The sequence below is a fragment of the Tupaia chinensis genome, unplaced genomic scaffold (genome assembly GCF_000334495.1).
Source record: "Tupaia chinensis unplaced genomic scaffold, TupChi_1.0 Scaffold000238_1, whole genome shotgun sequence".
NCBI classification, from domain to species: domain Eukaryota; kingdom Metazoa; phylum Chordata; class Mammalia; order Scandentia; family Tupaiidae; genus Tupaia; species Tupaia belangeri.
In genome coordinates this window covers 6,281,907-6,295,624 of record NW_006159716.1, presented here as the reverse complement: position 1 = coordinate 6,295,624, position 13,718 = coordinate 6,281,907, and positions in this window count along the sequence as shown.

Sequence of the window (13,718 nt, the reverse complement as noted above, 5' to 3'; positions counted from 1 at the left end):
GCTCTTCCGCCCGCTCCTTCCTGGATCTCTCTGCACCATGTGACATGTCAAACACGCCCTTCCTGAAACTCTCTACCCCCGGCTCTCTGATGCCACCCTCTCCTGTTTCTCCTCTCCCTCTGTGTCTCTTTCACCACTATTCTCTTCAGAGTTATGTTCTCCAGGCTGATGCCTTCCAGCTGTCTGTTTATCCATACTTCTGGTTTCAACTGCCACCTGATAACTTCAAAATCTCCACCTCTAGGTCAGACATTGCCTCTAAATTTTAAGATTCATATGCAGCAGTATGATTCCACTGCATGTTCCCACTGGCACCTCTGGCCAACTCCCCAACACTGAACTGATCTTCCCTTATGCTGCCTGCCTCCAGTGTCCTTTATCTTAACATGTGGTACCACCACACAGTAACCCACGCTAAAAACCTCTAAGTCGTCTGTGATTCTTTCCTCTCCCTGACCCCGCCTCTAATCAATTAGTCAGATCTTCTGATTTCACCTCCTACATAACTCCTCTAGTTCATCGCTGCTGTGCTTATCTAATAACTTCTAGACGGGCTTCTATCCTCTTCCCTGAACTACTTCACCAACGCCCCAACTATCTCTCCTTGCCTATTTTGTCCCCCTCGATGCCATCTCCACTTTGCCTGCAGAATAATCCATCTAAAATGAAGATACAATCATGCTATTTATCCCCTCCTTACTTTTCTAATGATTCTCCAATTAAAAGGCTCTAGAGTCTGAGTTCTGCACATTGGAATCTACTACCTATGCTCATTAACTTGGCCATGAACAAGGTACTCGACTTCTCCGTGTCTCTGTATTTTCATTTGTGAATGTCCCTGAGGATCAAATGAGAAAATAGCTATGTAGCACTTAGGCTCCTAGCATAGAATAAGTGCCTAACAAATGGCAGCTGTTAATGACTGTATCGGTGTACAAATTCAACGATGGGTATGCATGGCCCTCCTTGAACTGACTCCTGCTTGCCACTCTAGCGGCCCCTCTGGGGACATGCTGCCTCTCATCATGTTCTACTCCAGCAACACCAAACACTACAGTCACTTCCCCCTCCATACTCGGCCATCTCTGCCAAAATACAAGTTCCTTTAAGGGTGGGTAGCTGAGTTCCACAAACAAAATGAGCTACTCCATGACACCCCCATGGGGATTAAGGAATGGTGACCCCAAGGGACTCACAGCTTCAACACCAAACTCTTAAATCTGATGCTTACTCTGCCTTCTGCCATCCCAATAATGAAGTACGCCAGGATTTTTAATAGGCATTCAAAGGGGTTACACTTGGCTCATAAGTGTGTGTTTTCAGGTCCCAAAACCTTCAGTCTATCTTAACAATGTTCAGCTGAGTCAACGAGGAAAAACAAGTTAGTTATTTATTTTTTTAGAGAGAGATTTTTGCTATAGGGTGCATGTGCTCACAGGAGAGACAGAGAGACAGTGAGATAGAAGGTGAGAAATCACCCCCGGGGGGTGGGGGGGAAGGCCATGCCGCAGTCCTTTCTCCTCCATTTTCCTCTTGGGATCTTGGGCATGCACATATACGTGCCTGGCATGAGTTTGAAGCTGAGGGGTCTGAGACTCAAACTGCAGTCAACTACATGTGAGTCCAGCAACATAACCATTCTGCCACCTGCTGGTCCCCAAACAAGTTGTTATCTTAAGCAGCCACAGCAGGAAAGGAGAAATGGAAGACCCCAAGAAAACCAGTCTTCAAAACTAGGGCAAGTTGGCCACACGCATACATCCTTCACCCCCCAGCACAGGGGTGGCCTTATTCTTCAGGCCTATTGAGGTGTTACCTTCACCAGGAAGCCTTCCCTGAACACAAGAGTTTAATTACCTGTCTCTTCAGAAGTATTAGGCAGCTAAGTAGTTGTGGCACACACATTCTAAGCTAATACTGTTCTGGATATATCTTTATCACAACTCTTACTGCTGTGCATTACAAATATCTATTGTAAAATCTGCCACTAGGTTACAAATTCTTAAGGACAGGGATTATTACTTATTCTCACTAGTACACCTAACACATAATATAATTCAGCAAGAGGTCAACACATGTTTACAAAGATGAAAGGGAAGCTACCTGGGCATCTCCTCCCAAGTCCTCCTGAAGTAGGATAATTCTTACCATAGAGAAGTCCTTTCACTCTCTAACTCAGCTTACATGAATTCAACTATTTCTGTGGAAGGACAAGTTAGAAATTGTCCCAGCTACCCACCACTTAATGACTCAGTGTTCCCTGATGAGCTCAAACCTGAAACAGAAGGTGTAAGTGATTTTAGAAATTTCTTAATCAATAGGTCAGCCCTGTGGCCTGGTGGTTAAAGGAGCCAAATCCCACGTAGGCAGCCACCCACCCACATGGTTTAAATCTTTTTTTTTTTTTTGAGAGGTTTTTCACTATAGGGCACGTGCGCTCGCCAGACAGAGACAGACAGACAGACAGAAAGTGAGAAATCACCCCCCAGGGGGGATGGTCACGCCGCAATCCCTTCTCCTCCATTCTCCTCTCGGGATCTTGGGCACGCATGCACACACACCCGGCATGAGTTTTAAGCCACCGGGTCCAGGACGCGAACCGCGGTCGACTACATGGGAGTCCAGCAACATAGCCATTACACTAACTGCTGGTACCCCAAAATCTTTTTAAAAAAAAATAATTATTTTACTTAATTTTTTATTTCTTTATTTTAATTTGACCAGAGAGGGACAGAGCAAGAGAGCAAGAGAAAGTACTAAACACCGCCGCCAGGTCCAGGACTCGAACCGCAGTCGGCCATGTGGGAGTCCAGTGCCCTTAACTTCCATGCCACCTGCTGGACCTGTATACCCAAAATCTTGAAAGGGGGAGAGATGTAGAAGGGATTATGGTATGACCTTTTCTCATAGAGAGAGTGCATTCTCCCTCCCTCCCTCTCCCTCTCCCTCTCTCTCTCTCTCTCTCTCTCTCTCATTCTCTCTTTTTTCACCTCTCTCTCTGGAGAGCATATACACCCTAATAAAATTTTGACCAAAAAAAAAAAAAAAAAAAGTGGCTTTTGGGCTGGTCCTATAGCCAAGAAATTAAGGGTTGTGCATGGGGAGACAAATCACAAATGGCCAACAGTGATTCCAGTCCCAGCCCCAGCAGCTTGAAAAACACACTGGGCACAGGTGCATGTGAGCTCCAAACCCTGATGGGATGGAGAACGGAGGAAGCAGGACTGTGGCAAGACCATACCCTACCTACACTGTCTGCCTTTCTCTCTCTCTCTGCAAGGAGAGAGACATGTGCCTTGCGCCAATTTAAAAAATAATCATTTTGTTTTTCAGGAAAAGGCAATGCGTTGATATTACATGAAATCTGAAATGTCACTAAGGGGATTTTTCACTAGGCTGACTTTCATCTTGTTTTGGTCTGTTGTGTTGCTAATAACAAAACAAAAACCTGCCTCCAGGTAAGTAATTTATAATAACAGATTTATTTAGCTCATGGTTTTGGAGGTCCAAGGTCAAGAGGCTCCATCTGGTGAGGCCCCTTCCGTTGGTGCAGTCCTGAGGTAGCACAGAGTATCTCATAGCAAGAGGTAGAGCTGATTGTGCACCTGTCTCTCTGCATCTCTGTTCTGGTCTCCCTCCCCTTATAAAGCTTACAGGAATCAATCATACGGGTGCCACCCTGAAGACCTTAATCCTAATTAATCCTCCCAAAGGCCCTACTTTTCAACACCTTAACTTCCATCCTCTTGACACTGTTACAATGGCTCACCAAAATTTTATTTTTAAGTTTATTTATTGTTTCATCCATGGATAGAGAAACAAGGAAAGACATAACACCTCCACAGGGCCTTGAGGCCATGCTCCACCTCCTGATCCGATCATGGGCACCCACATGCTCAGAGTTCAGTGAGGTCTCTGGACATGGACTATCAGCCTTTTCACCTGGGTCGGCCTCACAAAGCACCTTCCCAAAATGTTTGGTTCTATTTTCATTTTTGTTTTGTTTTGTTTGCAATTGGGTGCATGTACTCACTACAGAGAAACAGTAAGAAGGAAAGTGAGAACACACACACACACCCACACACACACCCGGGGGGATGGCCATACCACAATCCCTTCTCCTCCATTCTCTCCCAGGATTTGGGGCATGTACGCACATGTACCTGATGCAAGTTTCAAGCCACCAGGTTTAGGACTCAGACCACAGCTGGCCATGTGGGGATCCAGTGACGTAACCAATACAACACCTGCTGGTCCCTTTTAATTATTTAAAACTATTGAGTATAAGGACCAGCAGATGGCATAATGGTTATCCCATGTAATCAACCGTGGTTCAAGTCCCAGACCCAGCAGCTTAAAGCTCACACAGGGTGTGTGTGCATGCATGTCCAAGACCCCAAGAAGAGAATGGAGAAGAAGGGATTGCGGTGTGACCATACATCCTGGAGGATGATTTCTAACTTTCTGTCTCTATGTCTCTGTCTCTCTGGCAGACAAACACACCAAATAGCAAAAATCTCTCTTAAAAAAATATTGAACATAAATGAAATTGTGTTAGAGTAAGTGTATGAAGCAGGTAAAAACGAAAGCATCTGGCTACATTTGTACTAAAGCTAATATGATAGATGTAAAACTTCAAGAAATCCACACAAAAAAGTAATTTATGAGAATCTACTTTAAATTTAAAAACCATTGCCTTTTCTTCAGAACATTCCCAGAAAATACTGTGAATATACACATCAGGAAAATTACGGCATGTGCTGAAACAGAGATAATCAAATTTCAACTGAAAAAATGGCTTCATAGGAAAAAGAATTTATGGTTGTTTTAAAATATAGCAATGACACACTGTGTACATGCTTTTAAAGACCATTCTCGGAAGCCAGCAGATGGTATGGTGATTAAGGCACTGGACTCTCACATGACTGACCGTGGTTTGAGTCCCCAATTCGGCTACTTGATAATCATACCAGGCAAAGGTGCTTGCATGCCCAAAATCCTGAGAGAATAATAGAGAAGGGATTGTGGCATGGCCGTCTCTCCTAAGGGGTGATTTCTCACTTTCTCTGTCCCTCTCCATTGAACACACATGCCCTATGGCAAAAACAGAAAGCAGCAAACAAAAAAGACCACTCTGTACCCTACAAGGACATGTAATAAATAGATGTAAATCATAAATATTAAAAATAAAAATAAAATGTAGCAATGAATCCTTTTATACCACCCTCCAAAAAAAGGTAGAACCTAACTACCTTCCCTTGGCAAGTGGAAGGGACTTAGTGGACTGAACTCAGTGACTCATTCACAACAGATGGAATTTAACAGAAGTGACTATGTATATTCAAACTATCAACAGGTCATAAAAAGCATATGATTTCCTCCATGCTCTCTTGCAGTGCTTGCTCTGGATGAAGCCAGCTGACATGCTGTGAGGCACTCAAGCAGTTCATCCCAGCTCTCCTGCCAACAGCCAGCAAGGAACTACACCCTCTTGCCATATGTGTGGAAGCAGATCCTCCAGCCCCAGTCAAGCCTTCAGATGAACACGAGAGTGTTGGTCAAATGACTGACTTCAGGGGCCAGCTGGTGGTGTGGTGGTTGAGGTGGCTTGATCCTACAAGGCCAACTGCACAGTTCAGATCCCAGACCTAAGAGCTTGAGGGACATACCAGGCACCTGTGCATGCCTGCCCAAAGTTCCAAGAGGAAGGATGAAGTAGAAGGAATTGTGGCATGACCATCGCTCCTCGTGGGGGAGGGTACTTTCACACTCTCCCTCTGTCCTTGTGTGCCTGTCCCCCTCTCTCTCTCCCTGCCCCCAAAACCTAGCCCACGTGCCCTATAACAAATGGGGGAAAAAAAGCTTGACTGCAACTTCTCAGCAACTCAGAACCAGAAACACCTAGCTGAGCTGCTCCTAGATTCTATACCACAGAAAGTATGAATGAGATATGAATGTTGTTATTAGCAGTTAAGCTTGGGGGTAAGTTGTTAAACAGCAATAGATAACTAAAACAGGGTTTAACAGTGATTCTATTTGCAGAATTATAATTTTATAGAACTATCTGCTATGAAATTGGGACCAGCAGATGGAATAATGGCTACAAAGCTGGACTCCCACGTAGTTGACTATAGTTTGAGTCCCAGACCCAGTGGCTTAAAATCACGCCAGGTGCGTTTGCAATGCATGCCCAAAATCCCAAGAGGAAAAGAGGGATTGGGAATTGCAAACCCCTTGGGGGGTGACTTCTCACTTTCTATCTTTCTGTCTCTGTGTCTCTCCAGCAAGCACACCCTATAGCAAAAATTTCTCAAAAGAAAAAAAAATTAGTTGAAATTGACTTTATTTCAGGAATATATAAAATAGGACCAAAAGAAAAGTCAGTCAAAATGCAAGATGCAAATCAAATCAGAATAACTACATTATACTATAAATAGAATATATTTATTTTATAAATAGAATAAAAAATAAACAAAGGATGGATGTGGCACCCAGCACCTTAGCCACTGTGCCACCTGCTGACCCCATTAAGGAATTTTTTAAGAGTTCAGAATTTATTCTAAATGTTACTCATTAGCTTTGAAAAAGAGCAGTTCCTCCTCTAGAAGACTTTGCATCCATAAAGAAATGGAAAATCTGAATGTTTGTGTGAACTCTGTCAGTCATCTAAAAACAAACTTTGCATCAAATACAGCATGTCTCCACAAAAGAAATCCATACAGGGGCCTTTAACTGTCCAATCGTCTTTCCCCTCCATCCCTAACTATATTACCAATTTGTCTGCAAACTTTCATGTATTTATTAAAATTGCTTCTCCGGCAATTTTTCCTAAGTCATCAGAAATAAGATTGTATTTCTCTACAGAAATAAGATTGTATTTCTCTATCAGGACATCACATGTTAAGGCCCTAGGTTGAAACCAGGAGTTGACATTAAGTACAAAGAACATCAGCTCTAGATTGCAAGTCTGGGGTTGAAGCTTGGTCGTGCCTTTTACCTTTTACCATACAAACGATTTTCTCCATTCTGGAATTTAGTTGCTTTTTCAGTAAAGTGGAGATAATGTCCAATTTGCAAGGTAACAACAAAAATTGCAAGGATTAAACAGTACACAGAAAGAGCTTTGCACAATGCAGCTACCCAATACATGGAAGCTAGTTGTTCACAATCCTCGTTTACTACTATCTCCTAATCAAAGAAACAAGGACACAGACTGCCATAATATTTTTTTAAGAATTATTTTATTTAACTTTATTTATTTATTTTAATTTGACCAGAGAGGGACAGAGTGAGAGAGAGAGGGAAAGTGAGAAAGCAAGCCACCAACTCCGGGAATCAAACCATGGTTGGCCATGTGGGAGTCCAGCACTCTTAATCACCATGCCACCTGACAGCCCAACCATAATATATTTTTTAAGAATTACTTATTTAATTTTATTTATTATTATTGTTGTTGTTATTTTAATTCACCAGAGAGAGACAGAGAGAAAGAAAGTGAGAAAGCACGTCAACAGGTCTGGGACTACAACTGCAGTTGGCTGTGTAGAAGTCCACCGCTTTAACCAACATGTGACCTGCTGACACACCAGAATATTTGTGTGTCCATATTGATACAAAAGGCAGCCCAGAGGTCAATGTGAAGTTATGACTTATTATAATATCTGAAACATTACAAGAGCTGTTATCATATTCTTTGTAGTACTCTAAATATGTTCATTCTTGTCTATCAAATTACAAATTTGATTACTAAAAAGAAAAAACAATCTATGCATGTCTACACTCTTTACGGCCCCTTGCATATATAAGGATGAATGAATTTAACTTCAAGTCCTCAGTGGTCATCATTTTAATATAATGCTGTGATAATAAGAGTCAGGCATCTACCCCCTAACAATGCACATATATGCACACTCATTGCATCCTCATTCCCTCTAACTAAATCCAGTCTTAGGTGCCCACTGCAATTAGCACTTCTCCATGCCCAGCACTTTACATAATTTCTGGTACACAGTAAATGCTTAATGAAGTTAGCAAGAGATTAAATGAGCAAGAACAAGCAACTACGATGAACCAAGCCTGGTGGGTAGCTAACTTGTCAGTTGTGAAGCTTCAATTTAATTCCTGAAATCCCTTTATGAATGTGTTTATAACTTTACATGGCTATTGTTTGATTGTTTTTCCTTATTAATTTCCTATCAGAGAACAGGATTATTATTAATGTTACATGTCAAAAGTCCTCAGTAGATAAGACACACACAACAGGAGTATGTTCTGTGATCTGGGTTCCCCTACAGCCACACTTCCGTGATTATACCTCTTCCTATTTCTCTCCTTGTGTTTTGCCAAATTCGCCCATCTCATGTAAACTTCCCAGTAACCAAGAGTGCATGTAATATTTGCTTCCCTTATAAAACTCCGAGGCACCTAATATAGAACACAGACTGGAATCTTGGCACATATTGACAATTATTTCACAAACTAAATTGTCAATTTAAAAAAGAGGACATCTAACAGGAAGTCAAATTCACACAACTACACATTCGCTATCTGAAAGAAGTTTTCTGCAGTTATTGTGTGTGTGTAAAATTAGAACAGTATTCTCCCAGGGACTCGGCAGAGATATGAGAGGATAAATGAAATGTGTGTAATAAACTATGCACAATCATGCATAAAGACAGTATTAAGCACCCCAAAAGGTTCGTTCAAACAATGCTATGCACAGGCATTATACCAGATTCTGGTAAAACAAAAGTAAGAATGAGATGAGGTTCATGGAATTGGGACTCAGACTACAGAGTGTGGAGCTGTTAAATTCTCTTTTCTCCAATCTCCTTGTTTATTTTCCATAACTTCAATTTCTTTATTAGTGTCCATACTGGTTCTGCTTTAATCCAGGGTTTCTCAAAGTGTGGTCCTGGAAGAACAGCATCAATATCACTGGAAGCTTGTTCAAAATGCTTCTTCTCACTCTCCTATACAGACCTACTAAATCAGGAACTACAGAACTGGGACACAGAAATCTGTGTTTCACCAAGGCCTCCAGGTATTTCTGATGCACACTTAAGTTTGAAAACTGCTATGATTTATTTATTTTTATTTTTATTTTTGAAAGGTTTTCGCTATAGGGTGCATGCACTCGCCAGACAGACAGACAGAGAGACATAGAGATAGAAAGCGAGGAATTACCCCGCAGGGGGGATGGTCACGCCGCAATCCCTTCTCCTCCATTCTCCTCTCGGGATCTTGGGCACGCACGCACACGCGCCCAGCTTGAGTTTTAAGCCACCGGGTCCGGGATACGAACCACGGTAGACTATGTGGGAGTCCAGCGACATAGCCATTACACTAACTGCTGATTCCCAGAGAACTGCTATGATTTAAACGTCATTTGAAGTTTACGGGTTAAAAACTTAATCCCCAATACTACAGTGTTGAGAGGTAGGACCTTAAAGAGGTGCTCAGGTCATGAGGGCTCTGCCCTAATATTGCATGAGCAGGTTCCTTATAAAAAGATGAGTTTCTGTCTCCTCTCTTCCTTGTCTCTCTTCTTCCCTCCCTTTCTTCCTCCCTCTTATGTCATGCCTTCTGCCATGTTCTGATATAGCAAGAAGGCCCTCACCAGATGCCAGCATCTTAACTTTGGATTTCCCAGCCTCCGGAAAGAACCATGAGAAAATAAATTTCTCTTCATTAGTAATTACTCAGTCTCAAGACGAGCAGATGATGTAATGGTTACGTCGCTGGACTCCCATGTAGTCGACCCAGATTCAAGTCCCAGGCCCAGTGGCTTCAAACTCATGCCAGGCAAGTAAGTATGTCTGCCCAAGATCCCAAGAGAGAATGGAGAAGCAGGAACTGAGATGTGGCCATCTCCCTGGTGGATGATGTCTCACTTTCTGTCTCTTTGTCTCTCCAGCAAGCGCATGCACCCTATAGCAAAATTCTCTCTAAGAAAGAAAGAAAGAAGGAAAGAGAAAAGAAAAGAAAAGAAAAGGAAGGGAAGGGAAGGGAAGGGGAGGGAGGAACAAAACTACCCAGTCTCTGGAATAACTGCACAAAACAGATTAAAAGAAGAACTGCTTTAAGTTTAAATACATTTTTTTGGGGGGGAGAGATTTTCGCTATAGGGTACGTGCACTGCCAGACAGACAGAGACAGAGAGACAGAAAGTGAGAAATCACCCCCCAGGGGGGATGGCCACGCCGCAATCCCTTCTCCTCCATTCTCCTCTCGGGATCTTGGGCACGCCCGCACACACGCCCAGTGTGAGTTTTAAGCCACCAGGTCCAGGACGTGAACCGCGGTCGACTACATGGGAATCCAGCAACATAGCCATTACGCTAACTGCTGGTTCCCAAGTTTAAATACTTTTTAAGTGTTGATTTCCAAAAGTTCCACTCATTTGCTTTCCAGCTGGTACTCTCCATCTTTCTGAGTTTTTTATCTTCCCCTACTAACTCTACATCTACTCTTACTACTATTAATATCAACAGCTGCCATTTATGAAGCATCTATAAGACGGGCACTGTGCCACTTACCTCTAGACATTACTTAATCTCCACAACAATGAGCTAATGCAGGTAAGCAGGTGAGGGTTAGATATGAATATGTACAATCAAGTACGTGTCAATTAAAATTATAACAATAATAATATTCTTGGGGGGGAGGGGAAGCTGAGCATTACAGATGTTAAATAAATGGCCCACGGTCATCCAATCAATAAATGTCAGAACAGAGACCTAAACTCAGGTCTTCCTAACTCCAAAGTACAAGAAGTTAGTTATTATACATGCCTATTAGAATGTCACTACTCCCAAAGTCTCAATTGTCATCCACATTACAACTATCTCTAACTATGTCAAACTCTAAAGCACATTTTCCAATTACCTAGTGGACCTCTCTGTTTAAACTCTCCACAAGGACTTGAAAATTAGCATGCCATCTTCCTTTCCCAGCACTTTTTTCATTCCAAAAGTGATTATCACAACAAATAATGGTTAGTGGTTGACCTCCTCTGATGAACCCTTGGCATGTTGGGAGAATACCATGTTTTACTCATCTCCGTCTTCCCAGCACCCAAATGAATGGCTAGCCATAGCCAGCACCCAATAAATATTTGCTGAGTTGTTAAATAATGTAACATTTGCTGTTGTAACTTTACACAGCCTTGGTTGGCAATTGAATTCAGGTTTACACATCACTCAAAAGAATTTTCACATAACCAAAGCTTTTATATATAAAGACCAATGGCTCAATATTCAGTTACAGTGTATTTATTCTCAAGTTATTTTGTCAATATTTTGGGGTATTATTCTTCAGACAGACTTCTTTACAGCAAACATTATTTGTACTTTTTATATGATCAATAGTAACTAAAAGTAACTACAACTCACAGACCACTCACTGTAAGAGCAAGAATATAAAAATTGAGACTACAGAAGACATACAGACACTTTGTTTCTGTACAGGTAGTAGAGACATAGTTTTTAAAAAAATCTTACTTAGGTGATTCTGGTATACAAGTTTTATTCCCCATACTGAAAATTATCATATTAAATCTTGCATATACTCAGTTTTATCTCTACGTTCAGCCCTGCTCTCATCTCTCTATACATTTATTTATTTACCCCTTTATCTATTACCTAAGTGAAGGAAGTGTAGAAACCCAGTGGACTGTTTTTACAACTTTCATATAACAGTTCTTCCCCCAAAATATAAAATGCCATTACTTCTGCCATCAGAATGCTGTGGTTGGTTTCAATATTTATAACTTTTTCTTTTGTTGGAGAGGTTTTTGCTATAGGGTACGTGCGCTCGCCAGACAGACAGACAGAGACACAGAGACAGAAAGCGAGAAATCACCCCCCAGGGGGGATGGTCACGCCGCAATCCCTTCTCCATTCTCCTCTCGGGATCTTGGGCATGCATGCACACGTGCCCGGCGTGAGGTTTAAGCCACCGGGTCCGTGACGCGAACTGCGGGCGACTATGTGGTAGTCCAGCAACATAGCCATTACGCTAACTGCTGGTTCCCATCACCTGGTGTAATTTTCAGGCTCCCAGGTCCAGGACTCAACTGAGATCTGCCATTAGGAGATCCAGCACCTTAACCACTGCACCGCCTACTGGTCCCACACTTATCTAAGTATCTACTGCAGTTAAAGTATAGTCTTCACATAACACTTGCTTACATACTACTTCATTTGGTTTCATAATTCTTTTATATATACCTTTTCTTTTCCTAGCTAGCTAGTTTGCTCATAAAGGAAAAAAAGCAAGATCTTCTATGTCGTTTGTAACCCCACATACTCCTCCCATGTTTAGGATAATCCTGGGCAGGGGCACATGGATTAAGTATGCACAGTGGGGTTATACAGCAAATATCGACTGCGCCTATTCTGTGGCAAGCACTTTTCTAGGTGCTAGAAATGTGGAGAGGACTAAAACAAGTGGTCCCTATCCCAAAAGCGATTACAGTCCAGAAAGACTTTAAATTCTGAGTGCTTTTAGTGTTAAAGAACAAGGTTATTACTGGTTCCAAGATGTAAGGCCCTCAGGTAACATACTTTACAGATTCTCAGTTATGAAACTGAGTCAGAATTTTAGAGCTGAAAGAAAACTATGAAGTTATTTTCCTATATTTTCTTGCACCAATAATGATTAAATTTCAGTACAATCTATCTTTTCACCAGTTCCAAGCACTACCTTAATAAACAGAAAGTCAGAAAAGATTGACTTCTTCCCTGCGTCCAACGCGCCCTCCTCCCCGAGGGCAGTTAACTGCAGCCGCCACACAGCACCCCTAAGGGAGTCTGGCACACTGAGAATCCTAGGCTGACGACCTGCTACACCTCTCCACTCTGCCTTCTCTCATCACCAACACTTTGCAGCCCGCACGATGGACTGAATGTGTATTTTGTGCCCAGTAAACAGCAAGCCTGTAATGTCATAGGTTTAGGAAAAACTGGAAACAGTGCTTCTATACCTTCTGGGTCTTAGTAATAACAAAGGTACAAAACAGTTCTGGGAAATGTACAGTGAGTTTGAGAAAGGAACAACTGAAGATGGGTATCGGACCCTAGGCCTCAAAATCTGCAGCAACTATGTGATAAAATGCCAAGGAAGCACGTGCACACGCACGTGAAGTTGGAAACTAGGCAACAGGTTGGCCGCCCGGTATCTACACTGACAGGTCGCCTTCCCTGGGTCGTGGGTGTGTCTGACGCCACACGCAGGCACTGATTCACAACTCTCCATAACAACCGGCTCCTACTCGGAGCCCGGCTTCAAGGGCAGGGGCGAGGAGAGCCCCAGAAGTCCCAAACTTTCCGAACCCCAACCCTGGGGTCCCCAGTTCCGTCTCCTCTCGTTCTCGGGCAACTTGGTCTCAGGCACGATGCAAGGGGGCGAGGCTACCCGGAGAACCCAGGCGTCTCCAGATTCCAACTCCCGGGACTGGGAGCCCCCAGTCGCCTAACTCCCCCGACATCTTCCGGGACTAGGAGTCCTCCTCCGCCCCACGCTCCCGCTTCCCAGCGCACCCGGGCCCAGGAACTGGCCCTCGTCAGCCCCCGTCCCCGCTCCTTCCCCGCCCCCGGAAAAAGCGACCGAGGGGCGTGGAGCGGCGCGCGCGGGTACGGTGGGGCCGCGCGTCCCCGCGCCCCGGGCCCGCGCAGCAGGTGCGGCCAGGCCCCACCTCCCCTGCGGGGTCCTGGCTA